Source organism: Xenopus laevis, chromosome 5S (genome assembly GCF_017654675.1).
Source record: "Xenopus laevis strain J_2021 chromosome 5S, Xenopus_laevis_v10.1, whole genome shotgun sequence".
In the NCBI taxonomy this organism is placed as follows: Eukaryota; Metazoa; Chordata; class Amphibia; order Anura; family Pipidae; genus Xenopus; species Xenopus laevis.
Window position 1 is genome coordinate 1,565,280 of NC_054380.1, and position 23,150 is coordinate 1,588,429.

The window sequence follows — 23,150 nt, forward strand, 5'->3', positions numbered from 1 at the left end:
TCTCTCTATATATATATATATATATATATATATATATATATACCTCAGCTTATACACCTCTCTCTATATATAAATATATATATATATATATACCTCAGCTTATACACCTCTCTCTATATATATATATATATATATATACCTCAGCTTATACACCTCTCTCTCTATATATATATATATATACCTCAGCTTATACACCTCTCTCTATATATAAATATATATATATATATATACCTCAGCTTATATACCTCTCTCTATATATATATATATATATATATATATATATACCTCAGTTTATACACCTCTATATATATATATATACACCTCATCTTATATACCTCTATATATATATATACACCTCATCTTATATACCTCTCTATATATATATATATATATATATATATATATACCTCAGTTTAAACCCCTCTATATATATATATATATATATATATATATATATAGTAACCAACAAAAAGGATCCGCACTCTCAGGTCTTAAATATAGTATAAAAAATGTTTTATTGTTCAATGCGAGACTGACGTTTCGGCCTCCTCTGAAGCCTTTCTCAAAGTGTCTAATGGTTCTTAAAACTGCCATAAATACAAAATTTGGCGGGAAACTAGACAAATTAGATCTAACGTGGTGACCTCATCTCTCAAAACGTAACTGCCATTTAAATATCTCTCTCATTACTTATAAGTCCAACTGAACATATACAGCACATATATAAATAGCATATATCTAGATAGCATCTTATAAATAATCTCAACATTAAAATAATACAAACATTCACTGATTAAAAACATTCACTGATTAAAAACATGGTGTTGTGCAACTGTATCTCTCTACATATGTTACTATAACATCTTTTTTCTCAGCATAGCATTAAGTTATGTTACAAAAATTGTTGTGAAATGTTGCAAACAACAACCTTAAGTTGAGTAAAGTTGTCAGGTCTGTTCAGAGACTACTTTCATCGTTCGTATTGTTAACTTAATTAAGTATCAAAACTTCAGCTCAGTTAGCTGTTTAGTGAATCTGCGGTAATTGACTTCATTGAATTCGCGGCTGTGAGCCCAACCTCTGCAGGGAAAAAAACTTTTACCAGTAGTGTCACAGTATATCCTGTGATATCAATATCCCACTTTGTATATGGCCCTTTAATTTTAGTTTAGATGACATTCTCGCTATAGGGACATGTAAGCTAAGTCAATCACAAATATATACACATAGGAACCTTAAAACTTAAATATATGTGTATTACGTGTTTTGTGTAGTAAACTAAAGAAACACCCTACTAAAAATACTCATGCTCTGATATACTCATACTTTATGTGTCCCATATTAAAATAACAGTGTATATCGACAAATGTGCCTAATAGAATACTTAAGTGAAACATGCCATATTGATAATTAAAAGCACCTTTGTGAGTGAAAGTGTTAACCCAGTACGTATAAACAAGGTGTTCGATGCATAAAAATAACACAAAACCTCCAAAAAAGGTCTAAAATATCACAAGTGGAGAATATACAAAGTAAAAAACTATAAAAAATAAAAATAAAAAAGTTTTTTGCAAAGAAGTTCCCACTGTCCAACTCCATTTGGAGTCATGGTGTATAGTCCTGATCCTGACTATACACCATGACTCCAAATGGAGTATATTCTCCACTTGTGATATTTTAGACCTTTTTGGAGGTTTTGAACCCCTAATTTGCATATTACTTGTTTTGTGACAAAAATGTATGTGATTTCCCCCCTCGTCCCTAATTTACATATGAAAATTAGAATTCAGATTCGGTTTGGCGGGGCAGAAGGATTCATCCGAATCTTGCCGAAACCTGGCCAAATCCTGAACCGAATCCTGGATTCAGTGCATCCCTAGGTTTGTCCTGTAATACCTCAAGGCTGACGCAGATATTGTAGTCCCGGAGCAGCAGCCTGTGATCTATCCTGCAGCAGTCGTTGTGCTTATCTTCTCTGTCCTTAGAGGGAGACAATTCCTGGAATACCACAAAATGTCCTTACCCCAATCCATAAGCGATTGCCCCCTATGTGCCCTAAAAGTGCCGCAATGTGAGTGAGGGAGTTCTAATTTTGAGTGATAATTGCTTCACCCACAATGAGGGTAAAGACTAGGGATGCACCGAATCCACTATTTTGGATTCAGCCGAACCCCCGAATCCTTCACAAAAGATTCGGCCGAATACCGAACCGAATCCGAACCCTAATTTGTATATGCAAATTAGGGATGTGAAGGGGAAACCATTTTTTACTTCCTTGTTTTGTGGCAAAAAGTCACGCGATTTCCCTCTCGCCCTTAATTTGCATATGCAAATTAGGATTCGGTTCAGTCAGGCAGAATCCGAATCCTGCTGAAAAAGGCCGAATCCCGAACCGAATCCTGGATTGTCATGGCTACAAAATACATATCTCCCAAACACTGGTGTAACTATAGAGGAAATACACCCTGCGGGGGGCCCTGGGGAAAATGGGGTACGGACCACAGGGACTGTTTCCTCTATAGTGTTGAAATCCCCCTCCCACCACTTTCTTTTTCTTTAAATTGTTGTGCCTTAGGGGGGTTATGGGTGTGCGCAGGAGTCCCTAAGCATGCCAGACTCTCTTCTGGCAGGGGGGTCCGGTTTGCTGTTATGCCCCTGCACCCAACTGTCCCGTTTTCTGTGGGACAGTACTGATTTTGAAAGCTCAGCCCGCAGTTAAAATAAGTAAATAGAAGGCTTTTTGGCAGTGAGACCAGAACACTCAGCACCTGCACTTTGATATATTTGTAACAATTTAACATAAACAAAGGGACAATTGTAACTATTTAAGATAAGCAAGACTCTTGGGAGAACTGTGACTCACAGCTTAAAGGGCACCTGTTGCCAAAAAATATTATCCCCAACCAAAGGTGTGGGCTAATTGTTAAAGCAGTTTCATCCTAAAGTAGCTCATACCTGTTATGTTGTAATATTACTGTAATAATACATTATTGTTAATATTAATTCATTACTGCTCTTAATCATCCTTGAGCTAATAATGACTAGGGGCACACAAAATCAATTAAAAACCTAGCAAATAAGAAGGGGCCGCTGCTTCTTAAGCAGAACAAGAGCCAAACCGTTTTTAAAGGATTTCCCCCGAAGAACAAGTGGCTTTCTCTGAACTTATTATTGATGTCAATCAAAGGTTATTGGCAGTGAAAGGCAAACCACAGAATTCAGCAGTTTATACCTACCAAGACTAAAAACACTGAACCAATTGTTTTAAAAGTGTGTTTAAATTTTAATTTCGGCATAGAATCAGTTAGTCAATCACCCCAAGGGCACAGAACTACTTGCCTGCATGTAAATCTGCTGTTTTAGCGAGACAAACAACTCTTTTATATTAGGAATAGACGGATGCATTGGATCTGATGTATGAAGAGTTTGCTAAAATGTTTGATATGGTAACAGATAAGATCACTGATTAAGAATATACTGTGGATACAGGGCTTATTATTTGCACTTACACAGAAAACTGTAGGACGAAACACAGAGAGCTGTGAATAAAAACACTCTTTCTGCTTGAGCCAGTTGGGCAGCTGTTTAAAATGGAATTCCTCAGGGCGTCGCTGTTAAATTGCTTTTTCGGAATCCATTTGTTGATGACCTCGATGTTTGCATTGAAATGCGTGGGATCCGTTATCCAGAAAGCTCCGAATTACAGAAAGGCAGTCTCCGTTAGACTCCGTTATAATAAAATAATCCAAATTTTAAAAAATGATTTCCTTTTTCTGTGTAATAATAAAACAGTAACTTGTACTTGATCCCAACTAAGATATAATTAATCCTTATTGGAGGCAAAACCAGCCTATTGGCTTTATTTCATGTTTAAATGATTTTCTAGTAGATCAAAATTACGGAAATATCGGGGAAAACCCCAGGTCCCGAGCATTCTGGATAACATGTAGATGTGTGGCCAGTGGGGAATACAATTTCTAGTAGTTGACAGTGTCTTGTTTGCCTGTTTTCAAAATGAATCAGTTAATAGTGCTGCTCCAGCAGAATTCTGCACTGAAATCCATTTCTCAAAAGAGCAAACAGATTTTTTTATATTTAATTTTGAAATCTGACATGGGGCTAGACATATTGTCAATTTCCCAGCTTCCCCCAGTCATGTGACTTGTGCTCTGATAAACTTCAATCACTCTTTACTGCTGTACTGCAAGTTGGACTGATATCACCCCCCTCCCTTTTCCCCCCCAGCAGCCTAACAACAGAACAATGGGAAGGTAACCAGATAGCAGCTCCCTAACACAAGATAACAGCTGCCTGGTAGATCTAAGAACAACACTCAATAGTAAAATCCAGGTCCCACTGAGACACATTCAGTTACATTGAGAAGGAAAAGCTGCAGCCTGCCAGAAAGCATTTCTCTCCTAAAGTGCAGGCACAACTCACATAACCAGGGGCAGCTGGGAAATTGACAATATGTCTAGCCCCATGTCAGATTTCAAAATTGAATATAAAAAAATCTGTTTGCTCTTTTGAGAAATGGATTTCAGTGCAGAATTCTGCTGGAGTAGCACTATTAACATGTTAAAAAAACATGTTTTCTGATGACAGGATCCCTTTAAGGGCTATTTTATATTATTATTATTATTATTACAGTGCTTTACAAAGTAAAGGGATACAAATACAAGACCAAACTGTTTACATATGCAGACAAACATTTCACCAGAACTGAATCACAGTTATAATTGGATATTTTTAGGAGACAGGGGCAGGGCCGTGCTCGCAAGAGCTTACAATCTAAAAAGAAGAGGAAGTGAAACACACGGTGAGGGTAGTAAGACGGTTCCAATATCGTCGGTCCACATCTCTTGCCAAATGCAACTTTGGTTATTTTAATTGGCACAAGATTTGAACAACTTTTGTAGCTAAGGAATGAGGTCCCTTCAGTTCAGATAAAGACACTTATTATAAATACTGTTTCTTTTGAAGTTGGATTTCTTTGAATTGTTTCCCAACAACAAAACACCAATGACCTTGACTGATAAGCAGGATATTCAGCAATGACTGTCTTTGGTCCCAGTTGGAAGGCCAGTAGCATGGAAGTGGCTACAGAACTGCTGAGAGCTATGTAACATACACATCATTGCAAGGAATGGGTTTAACCCAGTGGTCTCCAATCTGTGGCTCGTGAGCGGGGGTGGAAATAGGGCTGGGAAGAAGAGGCACGTGCCTAGGGCACAGAGCTAGAGGGGCACCTAGAATGCATCTCTTCTGCTGCCTTCCCCTAGTTCCTTCCTTTTTCTGCCTCCCTCCTTTAGATGCGGCACATATTGGCATGTATGATCTTCTGTGCCCGTGTATTAGTGCTCTTGTACACGTATGTACACGAGGAGGGGGCAACGTAGTTGGCTAGGGTGCCCGGCCGACTTGGCCAGACACTGCTCATGAGCAACATGTTACTCACCAACCTTTTGGATGTTGCTCCCAGATGTCTTAAAGGAAAACTAAAGCCTAACTAAAGAAGTAAGTAGAAATGTTGTACATGATGTTTTGTGCTTCTGTACCAGCCCAAGGCAACCACAGCCCTTTAGCAGTAAAGATCTGTCTCCAAAGATGCCCCAGTAGCTCCCCATCTTCTTTTCTGCTGATTCACTGCACATGCTCTGTGCTACTGTCTGAGCTTAGGGAGCCACTCACAATATACAGTACACATAGAATAGAAATGTCACAATATAAGGCTGATTAGTCATTAATACACATAATTACTACATGGCAGCACAGAAACCAGTGCAATTAGCATCAGAATTGAATAATCAGCAAACCTGTAGCATCAGCTTATATTACAGCCAGGGAAGCTCATTTTCTGCTGGATAATTAGTGACGAGCCCTAAGCTTAGCTTCTCAACAGCCAATCAGAGCCCACTGAGCATGTGAGTGTCACAGACACTTTCCAAGATGGTGACCCCCTGTGACAAGTTTGAAGTCCTGGATCATTGCTGCTATTGACAAGCTCAAACTTTAGCCTCATGCAATAAGTTCACTATAGAAAATAGGACAGTTTTATCCATATTCATTTTTAGGGTTTAGTTCTCCTTTAAAGCAGCCACTTATTTTGGAATTCCTGGCTTGAAAGTAAGTTTTAGTTGCATAAAAACCTTGTGTATTGCCAAACAGAACCTCCTATAGGCTGCCAGTCCACATAGGGGCTATCAATAGCCAATCACAGCTTGAATTTGGCACAGCCAAGAAGTTTTTGCATTCTTATGTTGCTCTCCTTTTAAATGTTAATGTTGCTCACAGGTAAAAAAGGTTGGGGACCCCTGGTTTAACAGCTGGAGCTTCCCACATGGATCCTTAGTATTAATCTATCAATGGATTAAGTTCGAGTGAAGGAATAGAAGAAAAAATACTTCGAATTTCGTAGTGTTTTTTTGGCTACTTCGACCATCGAATGGGCTACTTCGACTTCGAAATCGTTCGACCATTCGATAGTCGAAGTACTGTCTCTTTAAGAAAAAACTTTGACCCCCTAGTTCGCCACCTAAAAGCTACTGAACTCAATGTTAGCCTATGGGGAAGGTCCCCGTAGGCTTGGCTATCTTTTGGTCGAAGGATAATCCTTCAATCGATGGATTAAAATCCTTCGAATCGTTATTCCTTCAATCGTTTGATCGAACTATTTGCGCAAAATCCTTCGACTTCGATATTCGAAGTCGAAGGATTTTAATTCCCCAGTCAAATATCGAGGGTTAATTAACCCTCGATATTCGACCCTTAATACATCTGCCCCTGAATGTTTATAAAATCATAAAAGTATTGCACTTACACTGTGCTTTAAAACAATCGCTTCCCAGTCCCAACATTTAAGTGGTTTTTATGTTAATTCCATAAGAGATCAGGTAGCGACATTCCCTTTGAAGAGGATTTGCTCCATTTTTTGCAGACTTTCTCCTCCCACTGTTTATTAAACCTGTGGTCTCTGACTCCCTCTTGCTTGTTTAAAGGAAAACTATACCCCCCCAAACAATGTAGGTCTCTATTAAAAGATACTGAGTAAAACAGCTCATGTGTAAAACCCTGCTTCATGTAAATGAACCATTATCATAATAATATACTTTTTAGTAGTATGTGCCATTGGGTAATCATAAATAGAAAATTGCCATTTTAAAAAATAAGGGCCGTCCCCTGAGATCGTAAGATTCACTGTGCTCACACAGACCACATGTAAGGTCACATGAGCCAATTAACAGACAGAGTTCTGCCTTTTGCTTCCTCACTTCTTCCTGTTACAGTTAGTGTTGTAGTATTTCTGGTCAGGTGATCTCTGAGGCAGGAAAGATAGAGTCACGAAATGGTGGTTCAAGGCAAGAGATGTAAAAGGGCAATATTTATGTAAATATATATTCCCGTTTGGTAAGATTCTTTAATATGTCATTCAATTTGATATAAACTATCTGTTGCTTAAGTGTTCATTTTGGGGGTATAGTTTTCCTTTAACAGTTGTGTTGGTTTCACTTCAATCCTGTATATTCTATAGCAAACACTATGGTCTGACTTTCTTTGCAGTTCATGGAATGAGTTTGCACAGGTGGGTGGAAATCCATTCAGAGTCCCTGCAAATAAATCTACATTTGATTTCGTAGAGAGACAGTCACTTCCCAGGCAAGAGAAATGCTGCTTATTCCTCAGAAGAATTGTCTCATTACTTTACACACAGTCATCTGTATCACAACTTCCTGTGTCGCTTCCTGTGTTGAAGTTTGGGAAATCTGTGTTACGTTGTGGATTTCCACTGTTTTAACCCTTTTAGCGCTAGCAAACAATCTACATTTACAGGTTTCCTTTTGATTTGTGTCGCTATGCTTGTTACTCAACAAGATCTAACGACACTGAAAGGGTTACATCCAGTGAATCTGCACAGAATTATAACATGATCTCTAAACAAAGCTGCCAAGCATGTCCAACATTTACACATTTAATATGATAGTTGTTTTCCCAGAAACATTCTGCTTTCCCAATTCCTGGTAATGGTAACACTTTGGGGCAGATTCACTAAGCTCGAGTGAAGGATTCGAATGAAAAATACTTCGAATTTCGAAGTATTTTTTGGGTACTTCGACCATCGAATTGGTTAAATTCGTTCGAATTCGATCGAAATCGAACGAAATCGAACGATTCGAAGTAAAAATCGTTCGACTATTCGACCATTCGATAGTCGAAGTACTTGCCCTTTAAAAAAAACTTCGACCCCCTACTTCGGCAGCTAAAAGCTACCGAAGTCAATGTTAGCCTATGGGGAAGGTCCCCATAGGCTTGCTAACCTTTTTTTGATCGAAGGATTTTCGTTCGATCGTTGGATTAAAATCCTTCGAACCGTTCGATTCGAAGGATTTAATCGTTCGATCGAACGAAAAATCCTTCGATCGTTCGATCGAAGGATTAGCGCTAAATCCTTCGACTTCGATATTCGAAGTCGAAGGATTTCAATTCGAGGGTCGAATTTCGAAGTATTTTTAACTTCGAAATTCGACCCTTAGTGAATCGGCCCCCTAGTATTAAATGGGTACTATCACATTTAAGGGGCCGATTCACTAACTTAGAGTGAAGAATTCGAAGTAAAAAAACTTCGAATTTCGAAGTGTTTTTTGGGCTACTTCGACCATCGAATGGGCTACTTCGACTTCGAATCGAAGGATTCGAACTAAAAATCGTTCGACTATTCGACCATTCGATAGTCGAAGTACTGTCTCTTTAAGAAAAAACTTCGACCCCCTAGTTCGCCATCTAAAACCTACCTCACTCAATGTTAGCCTATGGGGAAGGTCCCCATAGGCTTTCCTAAGTTTTTTTGATCGAAGGATATTCCTTCGATCGTTTGATTAAAATCCTTTGAATCGTTTGTTTATGTTAATTAACCCTCGATATTCGACCCTTGGTGAATCGACCTCTAATTGTCCCTTTTTGTAAATGTTTATGTTATATTACAGCTATATAACAATAATCTTTAATGAACGTATGCAGATAGATTTGAGTTGTTTTAGTAACTATAGAAAACATATCCAGTTTCCATAAAACGACAACTGTTGTGGCAGAAGGGTAGTGCCTTTGAAGGGATACATGTGAAAACATGTTTTTTTCAAAACACATCAGTTAATAGTGCTGCTCCAGCAGAATTCTGCACTGAAATTCATTTTTCAAAAGAGCTAACAGATTTTTTTATGTTTAATTTAGAAATCTGACATGGGGCTAGACATTTTGTCAGTTTCCCAGCTGCCCCCAGTCATGTGACTGATAAACTTCAGTCTCTCTTTACTGCTGTACGGCAAGTTGGAGTGATATCACCCCCCCCCTTTCCCTCCCAGCAGCCAAACAACAGAACAATGGGAAGGTAACCAGATAGCAGCTCCCTAACACAAGATAACAGCTGCCTGGTAGATCTAAGAACAACACTCAATAGTAAAATCCAGGTCCCACTGAGACACATTCAGTTACATTGAGTAGGAGAAACAACAGGCTGCCAGAAAGCAGTTCCATCCTAAAGTGCTGGCTCTTTCTGAAAGCACATGACCAGGCAAAATGAGCTGAGATGCACCTACACACCAATATTACAACTAAATACACTTGCTGCTTCAGGAATGACATTTTATATTGTACAGTGAATTATTTGCAGTGTAAGGGTCATCCCACACGAGCAGATTTGGGGAGATTAGTTGCCCCAGCGACAAATCTCCTCTTCTTCAGGTAATAATTCTTCTGTAAAAATAAAACAGTACCATGTGACCGTGATCCAAACTAAGATATAATTATTGTTTTTTGGAAGCAGAACCAGTTAAATCATTTGGTTTCTCAGCTACACAATTACAGATCTATATATAATTCTGGGACATTCTTACTAAATCATCTGAAACAACCAGGGGCCCGTTTTTGTCACTTTTAATCCATTATGTCCAATATTGTTTTTCTTGATGCCATTGACTTTTGTAGAGGAATAAGACAGAACACGCAAATCAGGTTTTCTGAATAATGGATGCTCCCGATACGTCTACAATGTTTTATTTTAGTCCAGGCAAATAGAAGACTGTAACGTGTCAAACTGGTTCTTAAAGACACTCGGTTGTCTCCAGCTCATGACTGATTGATGAAAGGCAGCTCTGAACTCATTAGAGGAAGTCAACGAAGGAGTGTCTAATACTGTTGGGTAAATAATAATCTTTGTATATTTAACCCGGAGCTGAGAGAAAAATCAGTTATTTTATTATATATGTTATTAGGATCCAGAAGAGTTTTTATCAGGGCAATGGTGCCTGGGAATGGGATACTACACAAGTATACAATATAAGGTGCCTTATACATTATGTCTGTGTATGCCACTGCATTTAAGCATGTGCGAATACACATTGTTAGATAAATGTATCCGGGCCTTTGATTTCAGCAATAAGGGGCTCATGCCTACTGCTTTCCCAACACACCCAAAAAAAGTGAAGTAGCTTATACATAACTAGATCTAACTCCTCCAGATAGAGACAAGTTAGTTGACCTAGTTGCAAATGTAGCCCTGCCCTTGGGACAATTAACATTGCTAAGGCTCTACTTTCAAATCTATGGACAATTGGATAAATCTTTATAGAAATATTAACGCCTACGGTCAATTGTTATGCCAACTACTATTGACATATTCCAAGGTGTTTCTGGACAAATAGTTTAGCCAGTTGTGAGCTTCTTGGCATAATTTTACATTATGGACATTAGGGGGCAGATGTATCAAGGGTCGATATTCGACTGCCGAATTAAAATCCTTCGAATATCGAAGTAGAAGGATTTTGCGCAATTCGTTCGATCGAACGATCAAAGGAATAATCGTTCGATCAAACAATTAAATCCTTCGAATTGAACTATTCGAAGGATTTTAATCCATCGATTGAAGGATTATCCTTCAATCAAAAAATTGTTAGCAAGCCTATGGGGACCTTCCCCATAGGCTAACGTTGGCCTCGGTAGGTTTTAGGCGGCGAACTAGGGGGTCGAAGAAATTTTTAAAGAGACAGTACTTCGATTATCGAATAGTCGAACGATTTTTAGTTAGAATCGTTCGATTCGAAGGTCGTAGTTGAAGGTCGAAGTAGCCTATTCGATGGTCGAAGTAGCCATATTCAACCATTCGAAATTCAAACTTTTTTTCCTCTATTCCTTCACTCGAACTTAGTGAATGGGCCCCTAGGAAATCAACCCACAGCAATTTCCCCTTCATAAATACAACAATCAAAACACCTTTTTTGCCCTACCCATCAGTAGGAAATGTACAAAATCCATCAAATAGGCATTTGTCCAATTGAAGCTCTTCCCATTGAAATGACAGAGTATTTTGATACTTCTACCAGTAAAATCTATCAGAATGCCCTATGAACCACATACAGGCTTCTTGTCTGGTGTGCAGTTTATTCACATGTAAAGGTTCAAGCCTACCTTTATTTTATGTAGTCCCCTAGTAAGTTTTGGACAGCTGGCCCCTTACTCCAGGAATCTGCCCCTACATCTTGAGTCCCTATACTGGCAGCATTGATTCCACATGTCACGGGTCAGTGGGGGTCATTTATCAACACTGGGCAAATTTGCCCATGGGCAGTAACCCATGGCAACCAATCAGATTACTGCATTCATTGTTTTTCTTGCAGCTGGCTTTAAAACCCTAATCACTGATTGGTTGCTCTAGGTAACTGCCCAGTGTTGATAAATGAGCCTCAGTGACTACTACCTCTGTCTTGTAACACTTCAGCTGAGATTGAAAAAAGACCTGAAGTATCTGAAGCTTTTACAGATTTGATTTGATACTGTAGTACTGTATGTAAACCTGTATCCAGCAAGAGATTGTAAATCGACAGTCCAATAAAGAGTTGTGTGTGTGGGATACGGTGCAGTTAACCTTTCCTTTCAACAGTATGGCAAAGGCCTACCTGTGTAGAACACTTGCATCTGCAACACATGCCCAGCTTGTCATTTCATCTTGTTGTGTACATTTTGTATGCAGCATAGATGACAATAAAAACCTAATTCTAATGTTCTAGGCAATTCATTCTGGGGTAATTCAGAGTTTAAGGTACCACATTGCCTCATTTAGTACCTGCTTGAGCAGCACAGATCTCTATTGCTCCTTGCATTTAGGGTGCGTCTTGTGAGCACCTTGAGAATGATACACAACTAAGGGAATGTTTACATAAATGAGTATATATATAATTATTAGAGTAGAATCTTGTTTATCATCACAGCAGGTAAGCACAGGACACTGTTATTAAGCATGATGCATGATTACTAATTCTATACCAATGTCAAAAAGCCAGAACATTGACTTAAGTCACCATTAGGTATATTTGTTCTATCAATGTGTCTACAGGTGATCCTGGTATTCACACTATTCCGGATATATAGCAATAAGTCATTTAAAGTGTTGGATACACACACATCTGTATGATGCATTGTAGAGAGGTATGTTATTGCTATGAATAATCTGGTTATCATGAAGAGACACAGCATTCATGATGTACTTTTAAAACTGAGTGTATCTGTTTTTTCCTCTGTTGACAGTTGGGGGCCGATTCACTAAGGGTCAAATATCGAGGGTTAATTAACCCTCGATATTCGACTAGGAATTAAAATCCTTTGACTTCGAATATCGAAGTCGAAGGATTTAGCGCAGACAGTGCGATCGAACGATCGAAGGATTATTCCTTCGATCGAACGATAAAATCCTTCGTATCGAACGATAAAATCCTTCGAATCGAACGATAAAATCCTTCGAATCGAACGATTCGAAGGATTTTAATCCAATGATCGAAGGAATATCCTTCGATCAAAAAAAGTTAGGCAAGCCTATGGGGACCTTCCACATAGGCTAACATTGACTTCGGTAGCTTTTAGATGGCGAACTAGGGGGTCGAAGTTTTTTTTAAAGAGACAGTACTTCGACTATCGAATGGTCGAATAGTCGAACGATTTTTACTACGAATCCTTCGATTCAAAGTCGTAGTCGAAGGTCGAAGTAGCCCATTCGATGGTCGAAGTAGCCCAAAAAAAACTTCGAAATTCAAAGTTTTTTTACTTCGAATCCTTCACTCGAAGTTAGTGAATCGGCCCCTTGATATCCCAACAGATCCCTTGTGACTAATTGTTCCTCGCAATTAATGGCTGTGACAACTTGCTACAAACTGCAGGTCACTTTGGGGCCTATTCACTAACTTCGAGTGAAGGATTTGAAGTAAAAAAACTTCGAATTTCGAAGTGTTTTTTGGGCTACTTCGACCATTGAATGGGCTACTACGACCTTCGACTACGACTTCGAATCGAACTATTCGAACTAAAAATCGTTCGACCATTTGATAGTCGAAGTACTGTCTCTTTAAGAAAAAACTTCGACCCCCTAGTTCGCCATCTAAAAGCTACCGAACTCAATGTTAGCCTATGGGGAAGGTCCCCATAGGCTTTCCTAAGTTTTTTTGGTCGAAGGATAATCCTTCGATCGTTGGATTAAAATCCTTTGAATCGTTCGATTCGAAGGATTTTATCATTCGATCGAAGGATTTTAATTCCCAGTCAAATATCGAGGGTTAATTAACCCTCGATATTCGACCCTTTGTGAATCGGCCCCTTTGTATCGCCTGTATATTTCTGACGGCACAAATAATGAATCACATGCTTTATTAATGTCTGGGTATTAGCTGTAATAGCTGTTCAGTGTCTGGAAACCCGTTATGCTGAAAGCTTCAACTTATATACACCATATACTCCATTTTAATAAAATAATATAAAATTTTATAAAGATTTTCTCTGTAGTAATAAAAAAGTACCTTGCACTTGATATATAATTAATACAATATAATAAATCCTTATTATACTTTGGACTCTAGCAACCAGATACAAACATGCTAAATGAAAAAAAAATAATTAAAAAGAAAACATATAATCTGATTCATATGTAGGAATATAAAATTGCCGTTTGACTGAATTATGATTTTTGTGTTATATTAAATGTATTATACTTGAAGGGGTTGTTCACCTTTAAACTAACTTTTAGGAGGTTATTTACTAAACTGCGAATGCAAAAATTGGTGATTTTTTTTTTATAAAATTGGACTTTTGAAAAAAATCGCTAATTTTTCGGAATTTATTAAACCCTGAGGATAGAAAAGTCAGAATCTGAAAATCCGGCATCTCAGTCCTGTTGAGGTTGCATATAAGTCAATGGGAGAAGTCCCAATGATTTTTTGATGTGCACTGGGTTTTTGGCAATACCCCAAAGTTTTTGGGCAAAATTCTGAGTTTTCGGGTGAAAAATCCAAAAAAAGACCAATTGAAAAGTTGCTTAGAAATAGCCACTCTATAACAAAAGTTAACGGAGGTGAACCATCCCTTTACAAAAATTCCTGAAAGGGATACTGTCATGGGAATTTTTTTTTCAAAATTAATCAGTTAATAGTGCTGCTCCAGCAGAATTTCTCCAAAGAACAAACAGATTTTTTTTATATTTAATTTTGAAATCTGACATGGGGCTAGACATATTGTCAGTTTCCCAGCTGCCCCTGGTCATGTGACTTGTGCTCTGATAAACTTCAGTCACTCTTTACTGCTGTACTGCAAGTTGGAGTGATATCACCCCCTCCCTTTTTCCCCCAGCAGCCAAACAAAAGAACAATGGGAAGGTAACCAGATAAAAGTTCCCTAACACAAGATAACAGCTGCCTGGTAGATCTAAGAACAACACTCAATAGTAAAATCCAGGTCTCACTGAGACATTGTTACATTGAGAAAGAAAAACAGCAGCCTGCCAGAAAGCATTTCTCTCCTAAAGTGCAGGCACAAGTCACAGGACCAGGGGCAGCTGGGAAACTGACAAAATGTCTAGCCCCATGTCAGATTTTAAAATTGAATATAAAAAAATCTGTTTGCTCTTTTGAGAAATGGATTTCATGCAGAATTCTGCTGGAGTAGCACTATTAACTGATGTGTTTTGAAAAAAACTTTTTTTCCGATGACAGTATCCCTTTAAATGTAAACGGGAAATGCACCCAGAAATTAGGCAGATATAAGGATATTATAAGTCACCGAGGAGTTCTATGAGCAACACGAGGCCAAACTCTGAGGTAACTTCTAATATCCTCATCTTTTTCAAGAAGGGGTACTTTATTTATTATAATACATATAAATATAAAGTTTTAGTGAGTCATGTGACCAAAATTACATCACTAAGCTCTGTTTATAACTGATGACATCACTTAGCCATTTAAACAGGGGCGTTTCTGCCATGAGGCAAGGTGAGTACCTTGCCTCAGGCGGCATCTCCCCAGCAGTTACAAGGGGCGGCAAAAAGCCGCTCCTTGTAACTTTAAGATCCGAATTTCCGGTTTCTAAACTGGAAATTCGGCTTTTCTAGCGAAGAGAGCGCAATTTCGCTCTCTGCGCTGGCAATGCGGCCCCCCCTGGACCCTCGTTGGCGATTTTAAGGTAAGTACGACGGGCAGGGGGGGCGGCATTTTAAACGCTGCCTCAGGCGGCAAAACAACCTGGAGCGCGCCTGCATTTAAAGGATATCATTTACAAGATAGTTATGGCTTTTGTGTATTTTATATATATATATATATATGTGTGTGTGTGCTGTGCATCAATGTGCATTATATGTTCATATATATATATATATGAATTATTTTGTCTATATTTTAGTAATCGTTCTATTTATTCGACTGTACAAATTTGAAGATAATTTCTACTTTCCTATAAATAAACCTTTGCTCGGCGATGTCAAAACACCCAGTAAAGAAAATACAGACACAGAGGACAATGCAACACCAGCAAATAAGCCATTACTTGAATCAATCATGTCATTTGTTTCCTAAAGTGATATTTCAGGCAACAGCCTTTTCAATCTAAACTGTGAAATGAGAGTCAAACAAGGACAATATACACGATTCTGTGATGTGAAAAAGGAGAGGAAATGTATAAATATCCACAGTGTTTCTTTTGAATTCCAATTGATATAATCAGCAGGAACAGTCAGGTGATACTGAATATAATAATATTGTTTTCGGCTTGGTTATTATCATTTGTTATGGAGTTGGCCAATCTGAATTATTGTTTTAGTGTTTATATATATATATATATATAATACACAAAAGCCATGAATATCCTGTAAATTATATCCTTATAAACGGTGAGTTCTGATGTCATCAGTTATAAACGGTGAGTTCTGATGTCATTTCTGTCACATGACTCATTGAAACTTGAGTATTATAATAAATAAAGTAGCCCCTGTTGTAAAATATGAGGATATTAGAAGTTACCTCGGAGTTCCATGACCTGTATAAAAACACTCAGCCTTCGGCCTCGTACTTTTATATGGTCATGAAACTCCTCGGTAACTTATAATATCCTTATATTTTACAAGAGGGGGTACTTTATTCACTATATATCTATGGCGATTATCTAGCCAAGTGATGGAAATCATTTATTGGCTTGAACTGTACTCAAAACTTTTCAAAGGCAACTGTTGTTGTATGAAATATTGCCTTATATACAGATATATATATACAGGTACGGGATCCTTTATCCAGAAACCCATTATCCAGAAATCTCCAATTATGAAAAGGCCGTCTCCCAAAGACTCCATTTTATCCAAACAATTCAGAGTTTAAAATTAATTTCCTTTTTCTCTGTAATAATAAAACAGTATCTGGTACTTGATCCCGACTAAGGGGTAAATTTATCAAAGAGTGAAGTTCCGCCACTAGAGTGAAATTCCGCAGCTCTCCATTCATTTCTATGGGATTTTGAAAAGCGTATTTATCAATGGGTGAAAGTTCACCCTTTGATAAATACGCCTATAAAAATCCCATAGAAATGAATGGAGAGTGGCGGAATTTCACTATTAACTTCCCTAAGATATAATTCATCTTAATTGAAAGCAAAACCAGCCTATTGGGTTTATTTCATGTTTAAATTATTTTTGTTTTAGTAGACTTACGGTATGAAGATCCAAATTGCAGAATGATCCGTTATCTGGAAAACTCCCAGCAAAAACATCCCAAGCATTCTGGATAACAGGTCCCATAGCAGTATTTGTATAGTGATTACAGTTTGTAATAGTGGTTAGTTTGTTTTAACAATTGTGTTGCATTATGAGCAAGTTTGTGTGTAGAGAAGAGAACAAGTACATGATGTGCCCATGCTGTATATGAGAGGAGCAGCACATAGTGGGCATCTCTGTCTGTCTCTTATAAGAGACCCATTTATTAGCTGCACCGGCCTCTACAGAGTAATGTTAAGTGTTTAGTTCTGGACAATACCATATTTGTGGATGTTTTATGGATGTAAATGATACCAATAGATCATATAATTAATTGCAACATATTTAAGTCATTTTGACCATACCATGGGAGTGGGCAGTAGATGAAAACCAAGGTCGGAACAATATTTAACATCCCAGCGTATAGCGATAATACAGAGTATGAGAGTAACAAATAAATTACAGTTATTAATTAGGAGTGGTTCACCTTTAAGTTAACTTTAAACATGTGATACAATGGCTAATTCTATGTAATTTCTCAATTTTTTTTTAATATTTTTTAAATTATTAATTATTATTTACCTTATTCTACTTCTGACTCTTTTCAGCTTTTAAATGGGGGCCACTCAACCCATCTAAAAGGCTACAAATATTTTGTAATTTCTACTTTTTATTCCTCATCTTTTGAATCAGGCCTCTCCTATTCATATTCCTGTCTCTCATTCAAATCAGTGGGAATTTAGGCCCTAACAGGGCCGGGACTGGGGGTAGGCAGAGTAGGCACGTGCCTAGGGTGCAAAGCTGGGGGTGCCAGGCACGTACATTCTCTGCCTACTACCCCTAATACTAGGGATGCACCAAATCCACTATTTTGGATTCGGCCGAACCCCCGAATCCTTCTTGAAAGATTTGGCCGAATACCGAACCCTAATTTGCATATGCAAATTATGGGTGGAAAGGGGAAAACATTTATACTTTCTTGTTTTGTGACAAAAACGCGATTTCCCTCCCTGCCCCTAATTTGCATATGCAAATTCGGATTCGGTTCGTCCTGACAGAAGGATTCAGCCGAATCCAAATCCTGCTTAAAAAGGCCGAATCCTGGCCGAATCCCGAACTGAATCCTGGATTCGGTGCATCCCTACCTAATACGGTCCCCCTCTGCTCTGTGCCCGACCATCCACTTCAGCGCAAGCATCATTTTTGCCAATGTGTCCGTTCTTGCATGCGCACAATGTGTTTGTTCATGAATGTGCGCAGTGTGTCTGTTCATGCATGCGCCCAATATGTCCGTTCATGCATAATCGCAAGCGTCCAATATGCCCAGTCGGCGAGGTTGCCTAGGGCGCTGGGCCGGCTCTGGGCCCTAGCAACCAAATTGCAAACTGGAGAGCTGCTGAATAAAAAGCTAAATAACTCAAAAATCACAAATGATAAAAAATTAAAACCAATTTGTCTCAGAATATCATCCTCTGCATCATACTAATTTAAAGACGCAAAACCCCGTTAACCAACAGCTAAATACAGTGGGGTCAGAGAAAGCCAAAAGTCTACATATGAGAACAATATGGATCAAACTGTGCCGAGTGCTCATGTTAAGGAATTATTTGGCAGTTGGAAAATTCTGGCATTTTTGTTATTATTATAGTACATGTTTTCTTTAGAGACTGACCATATACAGTAAGGGGCCCATTTACTAAGGGTCAAAGTGAATTTTCGACTTCAAAAACTTAGATTTTCTAAGTAATTGTTGGGTACTTTGACCATCGAATAGGCCAAAATACAATTCAAATTGAAAATACTTCACAAATTTGACCATTCAAAAATCGAAGTACTGTCTCTTTAAAAAACTTTGACTGTATGACTGTAATGTCTCTTGAAAAATTCCAATAAAAATTATTGAAAACTAAAAAACGTTGACTTCGACACTTTGCCACCTTAAACCTGCTGAATTGCTGTTTGGCCTATGGGGGGGCCTCCTAGAACCCCTCTGAGTCTTCGGCTAAGTTTTTAGAAGTCGAAGTTGTTTTTGTACAATCCTTCAAATCGTTCGATCGAAAACTGCCGTTTTCAATGGAAAAAATACTTCGACTATCGAAGTATCAAATTTAATGGTCGAATTTCGACGTTTTTTAACTTCGAAATTCGACCCTTAAGGGCACATTAACTAAGGGTCATATTTCGAAGTTAAAAAATTTCGAAATTTGACCATCGAATTTAATACTTCGATAGTCGAAGTAGTTTTTCCATTGAAAACTGGTGTTTTTGAATAAAGTCAAAATCATTTGATCAAACGATTTAATTCAATCGTTCGATTCGAAGGGTCGTACAAAAGAAACTTAGACTTCTAAAAATGTAGCCAAAGACTCAGAGGTTCTAGGAGGTCCCCCATTGGCTAAACAGCAATTCCACAAGTTTAAGGTGGCGAAGTGTCGACGTTTTTTAAAGAGACAGTACTTAAATTTTTGAATGGTCGAATTTGTGAAGTATTTTCAACTCAAATCGAATTTTGACCTATTCGATGGTCGAAATACCCAAAAATTACTTTGAAATTCAAGGTTTTTGAATTCGAAAATTCACATCGACCCTTAGTAAATGGGCCCCTAAATGTTTCATTTTTTTTTTTTGTGGTCCCAATTATTTATGATCTTTTTTACAGATCTGTTTTAAGTCTACTAATGTAAATATGACACATTCTAATGCAATTTATTGGGAGTGTTTCACTGGTTGGAAAGATTGGGTGAGGTGATAACTCGAGAAAACTTGAAAGAAATTCATCTTCAAAGCTGCCGGCTGAAAAACATAAACATATTCTAATGTTACGTTGATTATAGTCACTACATTCCCTAGAGTTTCCTTTTAGTTAAAAGGCGACTTGGTCACTTAAAAAATGCAGATTCTGTAAAGTAAAGATAATAAGTGTCATTGTTTGTTAATTACACTTCAGAGCCATGAAGAACAGTAATGTCCTGTGTTCCACTGAGGGTAACGGATTCAAGTTGAGCTCAAGTATCCAAAGCACCACAGTCTCAGAAGCTTCTTTGTTATCATCCTACAATTCTGCACCCCCTCCCCATGCAGTTTCAGAGCTGTGCCCACAACAGTGACCATTATTATTGCCTGGGGTGCAGCTGCAGTCATTTCACCCAATCCATAGAAATGAATAATTTGACCTTTAAGGGCCACTTTCCAATTCAACATGCAGAGATAAAGGAGTGTCATGTCCCCTGTGCTAAGCTGAACCCCATACAATGGCTTTGTAAAGATTCTCCACCAATGACCTTTGAGCAAAGATGGACCTTTCCTTCTGGGTTGAAGGAAAACAATATTCCAAAATGAATACTTAATTGGGAACTACCACAAAAATGAAAAATATCTTCTTGAATATTTCATTATTTCATTCAATTACAGAATTTTCTTTCTTATTTCAGTGTACTGAAGCATATATTAAAATGTCATTTTCATGATAGTTCCCCTTTGAGCAACAGATAGTTTATATCATAAAGTGGCCTATTAAAGAATCTCCAAATTGAAATATTGATATCAGTAAATATAGCCCTTGTACCTTGAGCCACCATTTTATGATGTTCTCTGTGCTGCCTCAGAGATCACCTGAGCAGAAATACTGCAGCTCTAACTGTAACAGGAAGAGATCATCTGACCAGAAATACTGCAGCTCTAACTGTAACAGGAAGAGATCACCTGAGCAGAAATACTGCAGCTCTAACTGTAACAGGAAGAGATCACCTGACCAGAAATACTGCAGCTCTAACTGTAACAGGAAGAGATCACCTGACCAGAAATACTGCAGCTCTAACTGTAACAGGAAGAGATCATCTGACCAGAAATACTGCAGCTCTAACTGTAACAGGAAGAGATCACCTGAGCAGAAATACTGCAGCTCTAACTGTAACAGGAAGAGATCACCTGACCAGAAATACTGCAGCTCTAACTGTAACAGGAAGAGATCACCTGAGCAGAAATACTGCAGCTCTAACTGTAACAGGAAGAGATCACCTGACCAGAAATACTGCAGCTCTAACTGTAACAGGAAGAGATCACCTGACCAGAAATACTGCAGCTCTAAATGTAACAGGAAGAGATCACCTGAGCAGAAATACTGCAGCTCTAACTGTAACAGGAAGAGATCACCTGACCAGAAATACTGCAGCTCTAACTGTAACAGGAAGAGATCACCTGACCAGAAATACTGCAGCTCTAACTGTAACAGGAAGAGATCACCTGACCGGAAATACTGCAGCTCTAACTGTAAGAGGAAGAGATCACCTGACCAGAAATACTGCAGCTCTAACTGTAACAAGAAGAGATCACGTGACCAGAAACACTGCAGCTCTAATTGTAACAAGAGATCACCTGAGCAGAAATACTGCAGCTCTAACTGTAACAGGAAGAGATCACCTGAGCAGAAATACTGCAGCTCTAACTGTAACAGGAAGAGATCACCTGACCAGAAATACTGCAGCTCTAACTGTAACAGGAAGAGATCACCTGACCAGAAATACCGCAGCTCTAACTGTAATAGGAAGAGATCACCTGACCGGAAATACTGCAGCTCTAACTGTAACAGGAAGAGATCACCTGACCAGAAATACTGCAGCTCTAACTGTAACAGGAAGAGATCACCTGACCAGAAACACTGCAGCTCTAATTGTAACAAGAAGAGATCACCTGAGCAGAAATACTGCAGCTCTAACTGTAACAGGAAGAGATCACCTGAGCAGAAATACTGCAGCTCTAACTGTAACAGGAAGAGATCACCTGACCAGAAATACTGCAGCTCTAACTGTAACAGGAAGAGATCACCTGACCAGAAATACCGCAGCTCTAACTGTAATAGGAAGAGATCACCTGACCGGAAATACTGCAGCTCTAACTGTAACAGGAAGAGATCACCTGACCAGAAATACTGCAGCTCTAACTGTAACAGGAAGAGATCACCTGACCAGAAACACTGCAGCTCTAATTGTAACAAGAAGAGATCACCTGACCAGAAATACTGCAGCTCTAACTGTAACAGGAAGAGATCACCTGACTGGAAATACTGCAGCTCTAACTGTAACAGGAAGAGACCACCTGACCAGAGATACTGCAGCTCTAACTGTAACAGGAAGAGATCACCTGACCAGAAACACTGCAGCTCTAACTAACAAGAAGAGATCACCTGACCAGAAATACTGCAGCTCTAACTGTAACAGGAAGAGATCACCTGACCAGAAATACTGCAGCTCTAACTGTAACAGGAAGAGATCACCTGACCAGAAATACTGCAGCTCTAACTGTAACAGGAAGAGACCACCTGACCAGAGATACTGCAGCTCTAACTGTAACAAGAAGAGATCACCTGACCAGAAACACTGCAGCTCTAACTAACAAGAAGAGATCACCTGACCAGAAATACTGCAGCTCTAACTGTAACAGGAAGAGATCACCTGACCAGAAATACTGCAGCTCTAACTGTAACAGAAAGAGATCACCTGACCAGAAATACTGCAGCTCTAACTGTAACAGGAAGAGATCACCTGACCAGAAATACTGCAGCTCTAACTGTAACAGGAAGAGATCACCTGACCAGAAATACTGCAGCTCTAACTGTAACAGGAAGAAGTGTGGAAGCAAAAGACAGAACCTTGTCTGTTAATTGGCTCATGTGACCTAACATGTATGTGTGCCGAATCCTGGCCGAATCCCAAACCAAATCCTGGATTCAGTGCATCCCTAAAAGAAACATTGTCTCATTTCAACAAAAAAATTTTTTGTTGATTTGGGAACAGCATCACTTTTGTCTCTGTAATGGTTTCCTGTAACAGCTCATTTGCCAGTGATGTAATGAACTCATTTAATTGCAGAACTCTCCATAAAAAGGGTGTAGGTATCTCAGCAAAGAGCCCTGAGAGAGGCCGGGTAAGGATCTCCATCATACACAGTTACTATATTCTTGTAAAACCAAGGGAGGAGGTTTATGCGTAACTTGCATCAATCAAGACGTCAATATTTAACAACACCCTGTATAATCAACACTGACTTACACAATCTCTTTGTGTTCACTGAGGCTTTTAAGAAAAACCAACTGAGTGGATTTGTGTTCAAT